This window comes from Aphelocoma coerulescens, chromosome 5 (genome assembly GCF_041296385.1).
Source record: "Aphelocoma coerulescens isolate FSJ_1873_10779 chromosome 5, UR_Acoe_1.0, whole genome shotgun sequence".
In the NCBI taxonomy this organism is placed as follows: Eukaryota; Metazoa; Chordata; class Aves; order Passeriformes; family Corvidae; genus Aphelocoma; species Aphelocoma coerulescens.
This window is the reverse complement of record NC_091019.1, coordinates 10200996-10220986: the sequence shown is the minus strand read 5'-3', so window position 1 is coordinate 10220986 and position 19991 is coordinate 10200996.

Genomic DNA, 19991 nt, shown 5'->3' with positions numbered 1-19991 from the left:
ATGTACTAATATTAGTTGCTATTTCAGCATCTGGAAACAGCAAGATCCAGCTGCCACAGATAACTGTTTTTTCTCCTCCAGAGAAATGCAACAGCCAGGTGTTTTGACATAGGTATTTTACATACAATCTAGAAAAGGTACGTAGCTACTGTTTTCTTTTTTTAAACTAGAAATTACCAATTCCATCACAGTGGCCCATCAGTAGTAGCTTTATACAGTTCATTGCTATAACTTCTGACTTCAAATTTATGCAGAATTGATTCCCACAAGAATTCAGAAGCAGGAATTTAACATATTTGAAGTTCCCACTAAAACAAACACACAGTACTCCTGATAATCAAAGATTTTTATTTGATTTTATTAAAAATATGCTTTCCATTCTATAAGAGCAATGGATGCTTTAAAATTGGTAAATGCATAATAAAATCCATTCCTTTTTTCAACAGATTCAAGTGAATCTAAAAGGAATTTCTGTGACACTGTTTTGGAATTAAATTAATTGTGTCCATGTCCTAGGAACCTTTGTCATCTAATTTGTGTCTGTAACTTCCAGGGGCTGTTGTCACTTGTAATATTTTCCTTTTAATGTGGCGTATGCTTGCTTTCTCTTCAGTAGAAAGCAAGCAATAAAACTGTCAAAACAAATAGAATACAAAACCCGAAGAAATTCTCCAAATAAGTGAGTAAAGAAGTCTGATATCTACTTTTTCAGAAAGTTAAAATGCATGAGAAACTTGCTTTTAATGCTCTAGTCCATTTTAAAAACATGCAAATAAGAAGTCATATTGAGTCAGAATTAATAATCAAAACCTGACTGTCACTAGTTTGTTACTGTTCCCTTCCCTCATTTTTCCATCTCATCTGCAAGCAAATTGCAGGGTCTCATTTTGCCAGAACGTTCACTCACAAATCTCATCTACCTTCTTTCTCTAGACAAATTTTTCCTTAAGGCTGTTTTCCAGTGTGGATGAACTAGACTAACATTTGGAGTGGAAATGAAATCCCCAGATTCCCTCTTGCTCCCCATGATATAAGCAGTGGCAATTCCTCCAGAATGGCGTCTCTCATTTCTAAATCTCTCATTTCTATAGTTACAAAAATAATCCCAGCTATAGGAAATAATTCTTCCTTTTCTCCTAGCATGGTGAGAAAGAAATCACAGCTTGCAAGGAAATATCCATTACTTCTCCTCATTGAGTTTCTCCAGTTTCATTTAATTTCCTATTAATACCCTGAAATGAACAAACAAAAAAAAGTAGAAATCTTTGTTGTGTCCAGTTTTACAGTAACCCAATGGTTAAGGGAAAGGTAACTGCCTAAAACTCCAGTATATTATCAACTACACATAAAAGCAAGTGTTATCATAGTTCAGTATTTAACCAAAATGGTGTTTTAAATTAAGTCTGAATAATGAGATTTCTATAACCAAATAAACAAATTTGAAGGCATGTTCATCTTCATTCTTAAGGGAAAATTTGTCAATTAAATTACATATTTTTCCCTCAAAAACCCTTCATTTTCTGAGTGTGGAAATACTCCCTGTGGTTAAATCTTATATAGATTCTTTGGTTAAATCTTACATAGATTCTTTGGTTAAACCATGACCTGTGGATCTGATTGCCACGTACCATAATTTTTTAACAAACCCAGTCATTCCTGAAAGGCTTTTGAAAATTTGCATCAGGTATTTGAAAGCCACAAATCAGAACCCAGTATTTTCAGATGAATGAGAAGCCATGTTGTTATTAAACTTGAAAGGTACCAACATCTCTGAGCTTGACAGCATCCCATGGAAGATATATTTCCTGCTGCTACAGGAACATTAAGGTGATCCAAAGGTAAATCAGCAGTGACAGGTCAGTGACCATAGTGCACACTCAGCATCCTCAAGAGAACTGTGTTTGTCTGCACATCTCATGCTTTTCTTGTCTAAAGAGTTTTCCTATCCATAATTAACATGAGGATTTGAGAACCATAAAGCATTTATTTGCAAGGTGTTTTCAAGCAAAATAAATAATAACTCATGCTGTGACTGTGAATAGCTCCCTTTCTATGACTGGACTGCAGGTTTGGGCAGAGTGGTATATAAATTGAAGTCTCTGACACTTTAATGCTGCTGTAGCAGCTTCAAATCAATTATAGAAGAGGCAGAGATATACATTGCAAGATTGCAAAATATGCAAATCCAGCTCAGGAGTTTGTTGTTTCTCTTCTCTCTATAGAATTTATATGCTTATAGTACTATTGACAGAACAACTTCATATTTATACATATAAATACACATTACGCATTATGAATAACCTTATTCCATGGCCTTCTTTCTCTGGATTGTTTTATGAAGAATATTTGATTTCTTACATACAGACGGAGGCTGTTCAGTTTCCTTAACAGATCATTAATGTTTTGGGATGTTTTTTTATTATTAAAATGTTAGCATTTAGATGTATGCTGAAAGAAGTTGAGAAAACAATGTTGTTCCAAACTGCTGACTTCTTAAACAATGTCGAATTTAAGAATTTTAAAAAATGTTAATATTGTGATGCAGTTATGATTACTGTAATTTTCTATTAATGCCAGAACTCCTGGTTTACTTCTAAGCCTTATTAGCAGTGCCCATCACTGCTTGAAGAACAGATTGCTCAATATGTCATTAGCCAGCAATCAATGTCTTTCTGAGCCTGTGCATAAAGTCTTCAGATATTTTACCCAGCTTAGTATCAGGTTGGAAGCTGGATTTCTGAGAAGTTTGGCCAGAAACAGAAATGGTGTGATTATCACATATTTAACAGCTATGACACTGTCCACAGCATGAAAGTGATAGCAACATGAAAGATCCTATATTCTCAAGGGCTTGGTTCTCAGAAAATTGTTAAAGAGGACTTTCTCTGTAAACATGAAGTTCAAACTTGAGGAGAATGGATTTCCTCATGCTGGGTGCCTTATTTAGGAAAGTTATGTAGGTACAGTTCACCACAGTGAAGTCAAGCTCACACACTTGGCTAAACTGAAGCCTAAGCCTATTACCAGCAAGGAAGAAAATGTGTGGCAGAAAAAATGGCAACCATAATGGATCCTCTTACACACAGGAAAAAAGGAAAATACTGAAATCAGTATTCTTAAGTAGCTGTAGAAAAAAAGAGGTTTGTATATAGTTTACAGAACAGATCTTTGAAGAAATGCTGCCCTCCATAGAATATATCCCAGAACTGCCCATGATTCTACAGGACTTCCTCAGAAAATGTTTTGCATTGAGGGACATGTAAGTCTTTAACTGCTTTGATTTGTGTTGATGAGAAGGTTCCTGTACGCTACCACAGGAATGAAAAGTTGCTACAATGGAAGGAAAAGTGGCAAGCAGTGTGAATACCACCCAAATGCAGAATCTTTTACAATTTCTGTTTTCTAGCTAAAACAATTTGTCATGCTCAGGGTCAAAGCATGATGCAACCATTAAGAACAGCTGTATCTTTAGTCAACTTGAAATGCCAGGTGTCTTCACTGGGACTCTTTTCTGCTTAAAATTAAGGAAATCTTCAAATCTTGGAGAATAAAAAACTAATCTTAACTGCTTATGTGATTTTTCAGTACCATGATGGTTAAGCAGTTCACAGTTGTTGATGTTGTTAGCAGTTGCCCCAAGACAGATCACTGCCTACATGAAGCTTGATAATTAGAAACTCACCTTATCACAATGATATCCTGCCTGTCAGAGCTGGAGTTTTATATTAACCACTCAGTCCCCACTGGAACATTAGCCTGGCAGTTCCAGACTCATGGAAAGCTACATTTTGAGGATCAGCATCCCACTCATTATTGCATTGACTTGTGAAAGGAGCCTCGCAGTAGCTACTACCTTTTCTACCAGAATACAACAGATACAAACCGGTGTGAATGACTCACCACACACAGTGCTTTTAGGGGAGAGAGTACACTCTAGGAATCATTCCAAGGTACTGAGTTTCACCTGATGTCAGGTGTAGTCACTCCATGCAGCTGTTCCTGACACAGCAGTCTAAGAAGAGTAAGGTGTGAATACCTGCAGGTGACTTACTGGGAAGGAAAGAAATAGCTAAAACATATATGCACCAACTGCGGGAATGAAGATGTAAACTGTCTTTAAGTATCCTTGTTATTTGTATGGTTATTTTTCCAAGGGACATTGCTGTAGAAAATCAACAAACAGTAGTACCAGTATTCGGGCAGGATTAGTTTGAGAGTCATGTTTAATCAAAATTCCAAACCCTAGCAATGTATTCTTTTGTAAAGGAAACATTGATTCCAAGGAACATTCTATTTTCAGAAGTGAGAAAGGAAAAAAGAAAACTTGGATTCCCTTTAAGGGTTAATCTTGCTCTTATTCATTATTATTAGATCCTGAAAAAAAGTAAAGATACCACATTAGGTTATTTTAAAGGGCCTAAAATACATCACTAGTTTCTTCTTCAAAGGTGAGATTGAAAAAGTTACCATGAGAAAAGTTACCCATAAGAAAAATGGTGTTAACACTAAAATGTTATCAGTTAGAATTTTTACTTGTCCTTCTTCCTTTGATGTAAAAAAAAATCTTTTGAGATACGAATGTAGACTTAAAACCAGCAAAACTGATTAAAAAATATAGTGGAAGACTTAACCTTTTGACTTCTGGCAAATGTCCCAAAACCTACTGAAAATGTTCAAGGTGATTCAGTGAAACGAGTTCAAAGAAATAATGTCTCATCTGCAACTAAGAGTCGAAATAGCCCTGTAATTTGAAAGGCTTTCTCTGTGCATTTCCATATTTCTCCTCTTTCATCCCATGACATTCCCTTCTTTCTCTTAAACTCAGTTATTTCTCCCATCTTTGCCACCATTCAATGGTGCAATTCCTGGTGGCCCTGTTAGATCACTTGTTTCATTCCGAGCTGAGTCAATCCTTTCTCAGCTGAAAGTCCTAAGAGTGAACAGAGAAATTCTGCTTGCAGAAATGCTGTGTCAGCAGAGGCTGAGCCTACTACTGGAACCTTGGAAATCATGAAAGAATATAAGAAAAAGATGAAAGTAAATCACTGTCAATGCCACACACAAAAAATGGGCCATTTTTATACCAATTGTGGCGACTGATGTGCATATTAAATATTCAAACTGTGCAAAAATGAAACATTGAGAAATTCTTAGATGATTTTTGGAAGTGATTTTTGATCAAGAATCTGTCATTTGAAAAAAGGTAAGCAGCTGTACTGAATATTGGACTTTCCATTGCTTAACAGTGGTAAACTTATTTAGGCTATCACAATCACAAGTGGTATCACAAAAATCTGCTCAAAACCTCAAAAAATAATATAGATGGAAATAAAACTGTCACCCATGTCCATTCTAATTATTAAAGTATCACAGTTATTGAACTGAGAGTAGTGTTTTGTGATGTTGTTTCACCTAAAATTGGAACTCTCTGGTGTTAATATCTATCCTGGATTTCTTGCTTTTAAAAAACCCCAAACCTAAACCAAAGAACCACTAAACAAAGCAAAAAAAATCCCAACACATTTGGCCCAGTACAAGGGCATAAGAACTGTTTACACTAAATTCAGTAGCTGGAATATGCTAAGGAAATAGAGCTCAAAAAGCAATAGAGTACTCTTGGTCTATGTAACTACAGAACTTACAAACATTAATTGAAGAAATCACAAATTAACAAAGAGCTTATTTAACATTAATTAAATACTAGTAACGATGTTGATGATATTTCTTACAGACTCTGTCAGCTACAAATGCATCGAATCAGTTATCAAAAGCTCTAAAATACATTAATAGATTTAACTATAATTGCTTAAGTTACCAATATTACAGCTTTCATTTGAAGGTGCTTCAAGCTGGTCAGCTCCACAGAAAAGTGGTCTAGCATATAACCAACCCCTCTGGTCTTTGCTGGGATAGAAAGAAGAGATTTTAACTGCACCCATGAAAAAATGAAATTAAAATGCATGAAGGAAAAGTATTTTAGAGGATCCAGAATAATAAAAAAATCAAGACTTCTCATGAAAGAAGAATGAACCAACTTTGTGGTTCAGGTGGATCCAAACCTGTTCTTCATTCCCCCCCTTCCCTGGAGCACGTAATGAACCCCCTTCCAGATGTGCTATGTAGGAAACACCTGCAGAGAACGTGGGCATCCCTGGAAAAACAGCCATGGTTTTTTGCTGTGCACTGACTGCAAAGAGTTTCCAATTAGAATTACAGCTCATCAAGGCAGTGCCAGCAGGCTTTGGGGTGGTTAAGCCTCCAATTTTAATTGAAGTGCCTTTAGCTGGTGATAAAATCTGTCTTTTTAAATGGGCAAACTGCATAGTTCCTGTAGCAAGTTAAATTCAAGTTGGGTTTGCATTCAGGATAATTACATGGAGTTGGATCTAATTGATTTAGTTGAAATGTGTATTTTATTCACCAAACTGCTACAAAATGTAATAATGTTTTTTTTTCATTTCCTATTTCTCTCCTCTATTTTTTTTTTTTTTGCCATTGTGTTGTTCCTTTCAGAATAAATAATTTCTAAGGAATAAGGCATGAGAAGAGTTTTCTGGTTGAAAATTGAGGTTCTTCATAGTTTCCATATTTACAGAAAATAATAACCTTAATTCACATTATCCATTTTGTACTGCCAAAACCATTCAGCACTGTGTGAAATTTTGAGAAATATGTTACAGTAATTTATAAGACAGTAATACCAGTGATCATTGGAGATTTTCCAGCTTCCTATGCAATAAAAGAAGGATTGAAACAACGTATATTTTTCTAAGACAATCACTAATTAAAACATGTTTTTAAAACAAGTTGTCTCCAAGATAATCATGACAGACTTTAGAAGTATGGAATAATTTCATTACAATGCACATATGTCCTGGGTTTGAGGTGTATTCTATTACCATCCTCATGAGCAGTGGAAATCAGGTGGGGCAGTGTTTCCTTGCCTCCTCCCCCCGGACTATCTTGCTGTTAATGGCCCATCATTGTCCTGCTGCATGAGTCAGAGATAACTCCCTCCGGACTATCTTCTGTTAATGAGCCTAATCAACACCTGGCCTCATGACTCATTACCCTATTGTGAGATGCTCCACCCAGAGGGAGGAACCAAGCATCCCATCGTGGATATAATCTGAGACTGAACACCAGAGCTAGGCCTTCTCCAGTGGATTTCTAGAGGATAGGAGCTACACAGCCACCACTGGACCTTCTGAGGAATAACAGACCTTTTTTTCTACAGGATCACCACTTCAGAGGACTGCAGCCACCATTCTACCAGACTGCTACCACCACCCTGCCTAACAGGGACTCAGGTTGTATCTTGACTCTGTCAGTTTGAACCAGTGTTTTCTTTTAGTCTTTCTTTTTTCCCTTTTCTTTAATTTTCCCCATTAAATTGTTATTCTGACTTGGTGCCTCCCACTGGTTTGTTTTCAAACTAGCACAACATATCAGTCATGTATAAATATAATTTTGGTGGAGGAGTGAAAATGGAATCTAGGCATTCTTTAAATCTCTAGTAATGAAGCAATTATAAGCATTAATGCAATAACATTCTTAATGAAAGAGGTCGAATGAGGATACCTTTTAACAGTTCCAGGCTGTTTTTAATATTACCATGGTGTGACTGGGACAATATGACGATGTGACACTATGATAATATGCCATGGCCACACTTGTTGTTGGGCAGTTAAGCATAAAGAAAGCAGCCTACCCCTGCCCAGCAAAGCAGGGGAACACAACTTGTATTCTGAGTGCTCCAGTAATCTCCTGAGTTATGTTCGTTATGCTCGTGCAGACCAAGAAGGTGTGCTCCACGTTGTGTCTGCACTGCTGTGTCTGACAGCAAAATAATTTCCCTGCTCCATCCTGGCTCACTTGCCCAAGGGGTGCCTTTCAGCTGGAGCCTAATTTGCAGCTGATCAAATACACAGACATGTCATTATTTTTCAGTGATGGTGAGAAAAGAATTATTGATCTGCAGTTGCAAAAGCAATATTCAGGGTGAAAAAAGGGATTTTAGAGATGTTCAGCAACAAAAGCTAACAAATGCAGCAAAAAATTGTTCTTAAAGTGTGTACATTATTCAAAACAATTATTCTCTCAAGTGTGTATGTTATTAAAAACATTTTAAAAATCAGATTTTTCTACCCAAAATAAGCAGCAGTTGAAAGTATGGCAAGTGCTCCATCTTCCAGCAATCTATTGCAATCTTTTCAGGACAGAGGTGTTTGGGGAGGTACCCAGGCATCATTCGGGGCGCTCCTGCCAGAACACTGGAAACGAGTCTATTTTCTTAGAAACACAGGATCCTTTCCAAGTGTGTATGGCAGGTGATATCAGATCTTGCACTTGGGATTAGCCTGCCATAAGGATGGTCAGTCAGCTTTCACAACCCTCTTTGCGCTGCTGGAGGGAGCCTAGAGTTACACTGTTTATTGCAATGAGTAAGAACTGAACACAGCAGAGCACAATGAAAAGTTGGAATGCAATATAATCAATGATTGAAAAGCTTTTTTCTTGACCATTTCCCTCACTTTGTTTTATGTTTGCCTTTTCTTTTCCTAGCAGTTGACTTAGATGCTAATGGAAAACCCATTAAAAAAGCTATCCTTTGAAGGAAAATATGAATGCAGTTCTGTGGAAAAGGAAGATTTACCAATCAATTTTTCAGGGAAAACTTCTTCTCTGACACTTAGGGACAAAAGAATGCAATTTTATTACTTGGCCAGATAGTTCAGATTTCTGTTCACTCTTAGTAAAAACGTTTTTTTATAACATTTCTAAAACTTTATTACAGAGTTATGAGAATAAAATTGGATTTCATAACTCACATGAGATCTTGAGGGACTGGCATCTATAAGCTTTAAAACCTTTATTAAACTTAATGCATCTATTCTACTAAAATTTGTTTTTCCTCTAATTTCTCTGAAAATTTTAACCATATTACTTCTTTCCTTGAGCAGGTCAGATTACCTTTGACAATCATCTAAAAAGTTTTTTTTTTTAAATCCTATAATTAGTTGATGCTATAAGTTAGTTGGAATTTACAGGCATATTTTTCATGCACAAATTAGATTTTTCAAGTAGGTATCAAGGTGGTACAAATATCTCCTCTCAAGGAATTTTTGGAGAGTCTTCTTGCAAATCCGTCTCCTGTGTTATGAAGTTTAATACAAAGATTTAAATCGTATATTCTAAAACACTTGTCTAAAAGAGAAGACTTTTGTTGTAGTTCTAGATTTGAAAAGTGGAAGCACATTAGCATGAATGATGTAATTTACCTGAGACTAAAAGACTTTACTCGTTAAACACGGACTTCTTTAAAAAGTTAAGAAATGTTACAACATCATCTGCATTATATCCAAAATTATTTTAAAATTAGAGATACTAGGCAAGATCGTCACCAGAGGTAAATTAGAAATGTTCCAGTTAAGTCAGCATCACTATGACTTTAAACCCTGTAATTGAAAACAAATCTATTTCTTTTTTGGGCTGTTTTTTCTGAAATGAGATTTCTGTATTATACAGATACTAAGATACATTAACTACATTATTCTGAAAAGTCACTTCTCTTTAGTTAATCTCTGAGTTTTGTTAAGTAAGGCTGCACAAAACTAGTTATCCAGAGGGCAATACACAGATATTTATCTCCAGAATCCATAGCTGAAATAACTTGCTCCCCTGTTTTAACCAGAAATTTAACATTCAGAGTCATGGCTAGGCCAGGCTCACCCATTTCAGGTTTCCTGAAGAAAACACAGAAACAGCAAAAAATTCTGTGTAGTGATTATTCAGATTAAAAAAAAAAAAAAAAAAGAAAATGAAAAAAGAAAAAACAATTTTAAGAAAGACAAAATAAGGCATTAGGAAGAAAATTCTCTAATCCTTTTCCTTAGTGTGTGAAAATACATACTGGAGGAGAATATACTCAAAGGTAAGACTAAACACAAGAATTTGGAACACCATGACACAAGTTCCTTATAGTTGTGAATGTCTGGATACACCTGCCTGTAACTGGTTTCACCTAATAGCCTATTTCCCAGCTGCAGTTCAGCAGTCTTTATTTACTGAATAATTTCAGCACAATTGGATACTCTTGTATTTCCCTCTTTGATTATGAGTTTTCTCAAACTCATCTGTTATCAGGAGAAAACAATTTTCAGCATCTGACATGGTATCTCCTTATACTAAAGACTGAAGATCCAGGACATACTGAGATGGCAAATTTCACCACTGGGGATAACACACACATATCCAACTCACAACTGAAACGGGGCAAGGTTATAGATGAAATGCTGTCAGTGGTTATACACATCAGGAATAAAACTTTCATGTAGTTTAATACATTTTTTAACTTAGCCTTGATAAAGCTCTTCCAAATGCATAAAAGACTTGGCTGGAAGCTATAGTTCTTCAGCTTGTATTATTTAGTATGATTGAAGGAGACATAACTCAATAGTATAGAGATGTATTTTAATTTAAATTGTTTTGATGTCATTATTTGAGATTTTGGTTAAAGTTTTTAGGGTATATTAGGAAGAAAAATTAATCAAAAAGGAACAAATAAGTTCTTAAAAGTCACTTTGATTCTATGTTAGATCTCATTATTAAAAGAATAAAAGAGAAATCATTTTCCACAGAAAAAAAGCTAAATCTGATGCCCACAGTGTTCTATTACAGAGATAGCAGCAAGTGGACAATGATAAGTCTCTGATCTTCATATTATTTTAACGTAATTGAAGTTGATGGGGTTATTCTAATGTAACTGAGAGTGAGGCCCAGAATTTTGAAATACCTATTTAAAAATCATGAGAGTAGTTTTAATAAGAGTTTTGGTTATGACACATGATTTTGATTATTCCACAATTGGAGCCCCTCTGACAGTCAAGAGACTTACTGATATTTGCCAGGCATGAAGCAGTAAAAACTGTATAGATGTGACAGGAGGAAATGTGGCTTCTCATTGTCTTGTAATCTTTTTAAAACATGAGACTTGGAGACAGTTATGATGTAGAGATTTGTACTCATTGCAGCATAGCTTTCCTGGACATAAGCATTTATACCAAGCTATGTAAACACATGCTACAGATTTCTATACAGAAAATAGGAGTCACCAGTACATATCAAACAACCTTCAAATAAAAGGATGTGCAAATATTAGAGTCAGTTACTGTCTACCCTGAGGTGTGGGCAAAGAGGATCTTGGCACAGTCCTAGCAGCATCCTCCAAGGATTTTATTTACATCAGCTAACTAGAAGTGGTTGAGAGAATGACTTCCCCAGAAAGAAAATGTGAGTATTTTACTTGTTGTCAGTGAAGTTAAATTATGAGGCTGCTTAAAAGCTTTACTGAATCACAATCTTATAACTTTAATTTTCCTGTGGTGTATTAATTGAATAATATCACAGTTTGGTGATTTTTTCCAAATAACTGTAAATAATAGTGCTGTTAAATGGCAAAGAACAATGAAATCTCTCCTCTAAATTTTTGTCACAGAGTTTACTTTTCTTTATAGATGTATTTAAATCAAGAGAAGCAGTAGTGTACTTTCTCCTATGAGCAAGGCTTTCAAGAATAAGACAATTATCAATAACAGGCTGCTTTTTATATTGGGAAACAACTTTAATATCTTGATATGTGCTATTTTTGTATGTTCACCATATGGCACCTGGAGTCACTGCAGGATCTATAAATAGTAACTTCTTGTTTTTTTTAAGTGTTAAACAAGAAAGACTATATGTGGTTGGTGTCTTTGGAACAAAATTCAATTCTCTCTTTTTCTGTCTTGATTACATGATTAATAATTCCAGCAATAACTAAATTTGGCATGGATGTAGAATATGTTTCTGTACTGTTGTGGGTCTGTGTATTCTTTACTACATAAACTTCTTTTTCATTTGAGATGGAGCTCTGTAAACTTAGCTTACAAGTCTTACAAAACATTAGAAAGGCTTTATAATGTTGCCTCTGTCTCCAGATATGAAACTTACAACATTTGCAAAGTAAAACCAGAAAGATGTGATAGAGCAATGGAAAGCAATGGTGTCACAGACCAGACAGCCCAGTCACAGCCACACTGTTTTCATCAGCCTGAGCCTTGCCCAGGTTTGTACCAGCTGTTACCCTACTGCCCTTCAGGAAGGAAGATTTTTATGTAAGAAATACATCTTTAGGGTATATTTCTATATAAGGACAGTAAGGACATGCATTTTGTGTTCAGCATGTGTGTACCTAGAGCTCAGCTTCTCAGTGTCTTCAATGCAAAGCAGGGCTTGTGTCAGAAAAGTCTGACAGGTCTGGCTAACACCAGATGCAATAGGTGTAATCTAAAGCCCAGTGCAATAATGGGAGGTGGCAGGGGAGGTTAATGATCCCTTGCAGTTAGATCTGATTCCAGACACAGTTCCACTGGAATCACTTCATACTCTGTAAAGCATGTGCTTTTTGTCCTTACACAGCCATGGAGTACGAAGCCCAAATTATGAGTTTAAAAAATTTGGGATAGTTACTGAACTTCCCAAAAAAGTCAGTGTATGTCTCAAAATGAACTTACACACAGTAATAAGTGCAGGACCAGTGTTAAAACAGAGGCAGCAGTGTAGACATACAGAAGGGTGTTTGGCAGAATCTCCACTGGAGTTTTGTTTGTAGTACTTGACTCCTTTGGATACACTGGATTAATGCATAATCTCAAATGGAAAGAAACAGCCCATGCCATAAAATGCCATGGCTTTTTCTCTTAAGTCATAAAAATTATTCATTTACTAGTTTTAAGCAGAAATAGAACTTTTCTTCATAGTTCCAGCTATTCTGATATAGTCTGATCCCATACTTTTTTAAAAAACCCAAAACCTTAACATATTGTCATATTTAGTACATTTCTTAACATATTGTCATATTTAGTACATTTATATGTAACAGAGATTCTAACTGTTATTTGGTTTGTACAGTAGCTTTTATAAATTATAGCTATTTTAGTAGTTTCATTCAAGTAGAACTATTGCTTTAAAGATTATATTAAAACTTGCTTCAGACAATAAATGTAGCTTTCTCTGTAGGAAGAAGGGCATGCTCTTAGTCCTAGGTACCAACAAGAAGTAGGGGAATTGTATCAATTCCTTCTGATATTTTTGTTACTTCTTTTATGGTAATGATGCCTGAATAAACAGAGATTATTTCCTATCCTTTCCCTTGCGATCTTCAGAGATTCTGCCATTCAGCAACTTGCAGGAGTGGGCTCAGGAAGAAGATCCCAAGATATGGAAGGTTAAGAAAATCGTTTTCCTTTAAAAAAAAAGGACTGGTAGGATACAAGCTGGTTTTACATTGATCATAACACTTGCAAGATTTTCTATAGCATATTAAAAGCAACAACTGTTATTAGGAAGACAGGAAATGCACTATTGCATTTCTGAAACACAAATCAAGGGAAAGTACAACAGAATACAAGCATATGTACATATTGTAAAATACAAGTGTCAGGAAATAGTATTTGCTGCTCTAATATTTCATCTCTGTAATGCACACACAAAACACCAAGAATACTTAGGGCCCCTAAGCCCAACAATGTGACAGCAGTCTTTTTGTTCAGAGTCCTTAAAATACAGACTAATGATCATTATGGATTTTTGCCTTATCCTGACAACTAAAACTCTCATGGAAAACACACCAGAGTGGCTTATAATGATAGCACAGAGACACTTTTAAAACCAAAAAGAACGTACTGTTAGAAGCCAACACATTATCTTTTTTTTGTTGTTGTTAATTGCCATGTGGTGAATAGGGAGGCTGTGCCACATATGTCTGCAGCTTGCACAAGGTTGATGCAGCATTGAAAAAGCCCTTCAGACTTAATTAGTCAATTTTTTATTATTGTAGTAAGCGTGTTCCAACTGATATCGCAGCCCAAGAGCACCGAGTGCTGGGACACATAAAACACAACCCTGCAGAGCACCTCCTTGGAGTCCAGAAGTTGGGTGTGTGCTGTAACGCTGCTAAAGGAGGTGATCACATTACTGTGGTCTGTATTCCCTGTACTTCCCTTGCTCTTCTCTCTCTCTCTCTCCATGCCTCAGATCTGCCCTCGTTCCAGTGCTGGATCCTCTCCGCAGCCGGTGCACGCAGCTCTCCAGAGCTTCCATGCCACGACTGCTGGGCAGCTCAGGACTTTCTCCTCTTTAACTCATGTTTTTATTGGCACACCTCTTACGTTGGTGTCAGTCTATAAACAGCCAGAACACCTGGGCAGATGTGGGCCAGGGAGCAGGGTCACTTTTAACAGGACGACAGTTTCTCATCCCACCAAACCTGCTCTCGCCCAGCGTTCTGTTGGACTGTTTGGCTGATGGGAAGACCCCACAATTCAAAGGATGACTCAATGATTTCAGGGAAGTGGCCCCTTCCTGGCATTTTCCCGTCCCTCTGGGAAGGTCGGGAAAAGGTCTTCATTCGTCGGGACCCTCATTTGCCGCCCCCTTTGTCCATTTTAATTACCGGGCAGGGCCCGCCCCGCATGAGGGACGAGCCGCTCGCGGCGGGGCCCCCCCCGCCACCGCCAGGTGGCGCCTGAGCGCCGCCCCCGCCGGGCCCGTGCGCGCTGGGCGGGGCGACCCCGCGGGCCGGGGTCTGACCCTCGGAGCCGCGGCAGGGCCGGGCTGAGGGGCGGGACAGGGAGGTCGGGCCGGGATGGGCTGGAGGGGCCGGGCCGGGCTGAGGGGCGGGACAGGGAGGTCGGGCCGGGATGGGCTGGAGGGGCCGGGCCGGGCTGAGGGGCGGGACAGGGAGGTCGGGCCGGGATGGGCTGGAGCGGTCAGGCCGGGCTGAGGGGCGGGATAGGGAGGTCGGGCCGGGCTGAAAAGCTGCACAGGGTGGCCGAGCTGGGGTTTAGGGGTCGTGCAGGGGCTCGAAGGGCATCGGCGTGCACGGGCTGAGAGGCGTCGCTACCCAACGGCGGGAAATAAGCACTGGAGGCTTTTCTGACGAAGTTTGTATCCAGTTTATGCCCAGGGCCAGTCACTTTTTCCGAACTCCTGCAAGTCTTGGGTGGGTCGTGGTAAAGATGAACGAGGGGATCGGGATTCACTGCGTTGGTCTGAGGAAAGACTTTGCGTTCAGGTGCTTGCGAACACCCCCGTGCTTGCTCAGATCCTGTCCTTAAAGTGCTCCAGTCTCCAGTTCATATTTTTCAGTGTTCTCTTCCCGACTTGTTAGCTGTGTTTTGGAAGTCTTGCCAGACTTACCCTAGTTGTTCCTAAGTGCATAAATACAGCTTGTTTCCTAGGTGGGCACACGTTTACAATTATATATATTCTTTGGCAGGAAACTGGCCCGGTGACTTATTTCATTCCCTTGGGAGCCGAAGGAGTACTTCCTTGGGCTGTGAAAGTACAGGGAGCGTCATGGCCACGGGCAGGCACGCAGCAGCTCTGCTGGCCGGGTAGTAAAGGTTTTATGGCTTAATGTCTCCTGTGTTGAAGTCTTCTTGGACAGAGAACAATATATTCGTATCTTAATATATGGCTGCACTAAAGCTTCAATGACTCTAGTTTATTTCTAATGTGAATTCATTAGGCCCTTTGTATACAGTGAAATAGGCAGCAATTGTATTTATTTCTCAGGTGTTGCATTTGGGGTAGCAAGGCTGCAGGGCACAGATGGGCTGAGGCATTGGTTGTGGGTTGGAATATTCATCCATCAAATATTACTGAAATACTGCTTTTCAGAGGAAGATGCCTCCTTCCAAGTGACTGTGCCTTTGATGGGATGCTTTTTTTTTCTTGGGGAAAAAGACCCCACCTACTTTTGATAGGAACCTTTTTCTTAAAATGATGCATTTGGGGTAGGGCTCTGCCACAGTCAGCAAATACAGCACAAGTTTGTGCCTTTGGTGCTTGAGGACTGATTGCAAGGCAGGTTGCTCAGGCAGACATTCTCTATTTATGAGATATTCAAGCACTCCATTTTCTTAATGTGCTTTCTCTTTTTTGTGCCTGTTATAGGAAACAGTCTGCAATTTGTGTCCTGTGAATGCTCTCCATTGTGTCAAGCGTGATCTGGGCTTCTACTTAGAGTTTCTAGTGAACTGAACATATGTGAATATATATGACTAAGTTGTTTTGTCTTGCTAAAGTTGACAGTAGATATTCTCAAATTGCTCTTTATTTGGTGTAATGAGACCTTTCTTCTCTCTCTTTGCCTCTCAGACACACCAAAGTTATTAACCGGGGGAAATAATATCACCACCATGTGATTTCTTTAAAAATCATCCAGCCAAGGAAGTCACTCTTCTTATGGTAATAAGAAATGAGTACATCATCTGATGTTCTTTTCATAAGCCTAATTTAACTGCTTGAGGGGAGATGGGCTGCTTTAGAAACAGCTACTTTAATTAGCTTGTACCATTAAATGGTTTGAATTTAAATGCTTTTCTTTGGTGGGGGGAGCTTCATTGGTAATGAGATAATTTTTAGATTGACCATATAAACACACCTAGCATGTGTTTAAGCTTTCTGTTTCTCGTGTGTTGAGTCAGTTTTTACATGCATAAGCTCTGGATCAGACGAGCTACTGAAACGGAGCACAACTGTGCTGACAAGAAAAGAGCTGTGCCCATTTGTGCCACCTGAACATGTGTCCCCTCTGTGGTCAAATGTACATGTGATTTATTTTTAAGTAGAGGATGGGATGGCGTCTTGGTCAGATACATGACTTATTGTCAGAAATGCAAGTTTTTATTTCTGCCCTGGCCCCGACTTCTTGTGCAACCTGCAGCAAGCACATCATTCCCTTACTCACTGTCTATAAATTGAGTATTATTAATTCAGTGATGCCTAAAATGGAATAAATACTTAGATTAGTTGGTGTGCAGTGTCAGTCAGAGTATGAAAATAAATACATTTTAAAGCTGCCAGTTCCTCAGCCAGGTTAAGTTGGAATGGTTTCCCTAAACCCCTGGAGGTATCAGGGTAGGTTCATATGAGCAGAAGGTCTGATCCATATGCCTCTGGGGAGGTCTTCTGTAGTTCAGCCTTTACAAAAATATGAGGGTTTGCACATTGGAGATGCTGTAAAGGCTGGAAGCAATCTGTAACTGTTACTTATTAATGGTCTCTATTATTAGAAGGAAAAAAGCTTGTGTTAAATTTTTCAAATTGGCAGTACATTTAAAGCTGAAGCAAATTTGATTCTGCTGGCTGCACAGAAGTGAAACAGGTCACCATCACTACTATGGTGGGCTTTTTCCCTTCTTTGCTTTGACAACACTTTGCCAAACTTGAGGAGAAAAATTATACACAACTGTATACTTTAATTAAAAGAAAATCTATGTCTGTATAATCTAAAGGAAGGAAATAATAAAGCTGAGGGAACACGAAAATATGTGCAGGCTACTTGACTTTGGTAGAATGACTTTGCATTGAAAATATGTATTTGCCCAATAGAATGTAAAATATTATTTATTTACTCTGTGATGAGGGTTGACCCACTTATTTCTGTCCCATATTAAATGGTGAGGGGCATGAACACTATATCCAGGTTAATATTTCACTGTTCTCCAAGTCTTTTTGTCCTTGTCAAATATTACACAGATTCTGTGTATGGCTGAGCTTTTCTCACTAGATGTGGTTAGGAGAGAAAATTAGTTTTGGCCCACACTATGTAGACCTCTAAAAGAAAAGGCCTGAGGGGGAGATTTTATTTAATAACCCTTTACACCCCTGCATAGCAATCAAATGCTTCAGCACAGCCCCAAATGCCTTTGTGCAGCTGTGAAAGGCATTGGTTGGTGTGCAGAGGACAGCTCAGCTCACAGGGTGGCCAACAGCAGCACATCCCTCTAGTCCTGGACTGGCAGAGTGGGATGGAGAGTCTGTATGGCACTTCTGCTTTGGGGCTGTGCTGTAATCACATACTGCAGGTGTCTTTACAGTCCTTTGGGGTTTTGCCTGTCACACTTTTATCCAACTCAGAGTAACCAGCTGCTATTTCATAATCTGTATAAAGATGGATGGGTGCAGAGTATGGATGCCAGTCAGCAGAGCATTTCATGTTCAGCTTCAAGCTCTGTATGTACATAGAGCACCTGTCTTCTACTTCCTAGTCTACTTACATCCTCAGCTAATTCTTTATATGGGATGGGTCCATTTCTTTTCAGTCCCTGTGACCAGCAAAGGGTATCTGGGTGACAGAGTAATGGAGTTCATGTGTTTCACAGAAGCGTGTTGCCTCTTTCTAATACAGGCTACTGATGCTGTGAATGTCAGGATATTAAGAGTGAACAATGAAAGAGGATGAATGCACTCCGTGGTCATGCAGACTGCTGGATTGTGCAGGTATTGGACACTCGGCAGTCTTTAGCTTCAGGATATCAGTGTTGGGATTCACGTTGGAAGGTGGTGTTCCCAATCATCTTGTCTCTAGGCAGATATCCATATTAAAAAAGGAAAGAGCTAGTGGGAGAATAAGGTGGAAACTGCAAGTCTATGCCAGGCAATAAAAGCATGTAAACTATGCTATTTGATACTTGAAGAGAATCCAGTCTGTTTTTCCCCCTGTTTAAGTTTGACACAAATTAAGGGACATGCTTTGGAAGGAACGTCTCCTCCAAAGGAGAGGTTTCAGCCACCCCTCCCCCACAAGTTCAGGAAGAAATTCCTCGGAGGAAAGTGGAAAAGAAGTTATTTATTTAACAAGCAGAGTGCACGCAGGCATGGAAAAAGAATAATGCTAAATAATAAAACCTCTCGCTGTGGAGAGAACCTGGTAAAATTCAAAGTCCTTTGTAGGCGTGGCTCTGCTCTCTGTCCGGAGCTGGGGCGCGGCTTGCGCCCCTCCGGGTCACGGTGAAGGGCCTCCCAGTGATGTTCTGGTGTTGCTGAACAGTCCAGAAGAGGAGAAGCCAAAGTCCCAGGAAAACCTTTCCTCAGCTAATGAATGAGAAGTTAGCTAAAAAACAAGAGAATGCCACTCTCTTCCTGCTGCAGAAGCTGAGAGCTGAGAGGCAAAGGAATTCCACCGCCTTGCCTCCCCTCTCTCTTGGGTCTGCGTTCAAGACACAGAAAGGCACAGGATTCATGTCTGGCATAGAGCAGGCGATAGGGGATACAGCATCCTAAAGTCACCCCAAGACACCCCCCTTGTACTGAAGGTGATGAGAAATAGTGAGCCTGGTTTTGTTCCCCCACTGCAAAGGTTTAGATAAACATCACACAGCTTGACTCCGGGCGCAGCTTTTCCTTCCCTACTTTGCTCTTTATGTTTAGGCTATTTGCAGCTCTCTCTGACATTTTACTAGGTCTTCTATAGCTTTTCTTTCATCAGTATATATATTTTTTTAATTACACTGTTCTTCTTTTCCTCTTCTACATCCTCCAGAAATATAAGCTTTTGTGTTTTGCTAGACCTTTTGCTATATGTTGGTTTCTTTCTGTCATAGAAGAATGTTGGGTGAAAAGAAGACTGCTACTTTGTCCCTGTGCTTTCTCCTATATTGTGTCATTTTGTTCTGCTAGACAAACTATCTTTGATTTAGTGGAGTTGAAGTACGAGTGCATAATAGATTATCTGTCACTGGACCAAATCAATCATGGTTAACAGTGTATTGACAGGGCATATAGCAACTATCCTTGACCTGAGGTTTAAAGTACCTGTTGTCAACATCCTGTGGTTCTTGCTCCTGCTTGGCATGAACTTTGAGGCAGAATATTCTTTATCAGCTCTTTTATTATAATCTATGTATTAGTTTTGTCTCTGAGCTTTTTTTTTTTTAAACTAATGTAGGCCTCCCTTTTCATTTGTGTAGCACAGAAAAACCCAGCCAGGTGGGTCTCAGAGTTTTAAAAATAAAAGAGAGAGAGCCTCTTTTGATTTAAATAGAAGCCAGCCTTTGAACACTGAGATAAGAGTGAGATTTTCATTGTAGTTAGGCTGCCATTTAATTGCCCAGGCCATGATGTTTTACGTATTCATTTGTGGTACCTGATACTGTTTTTGC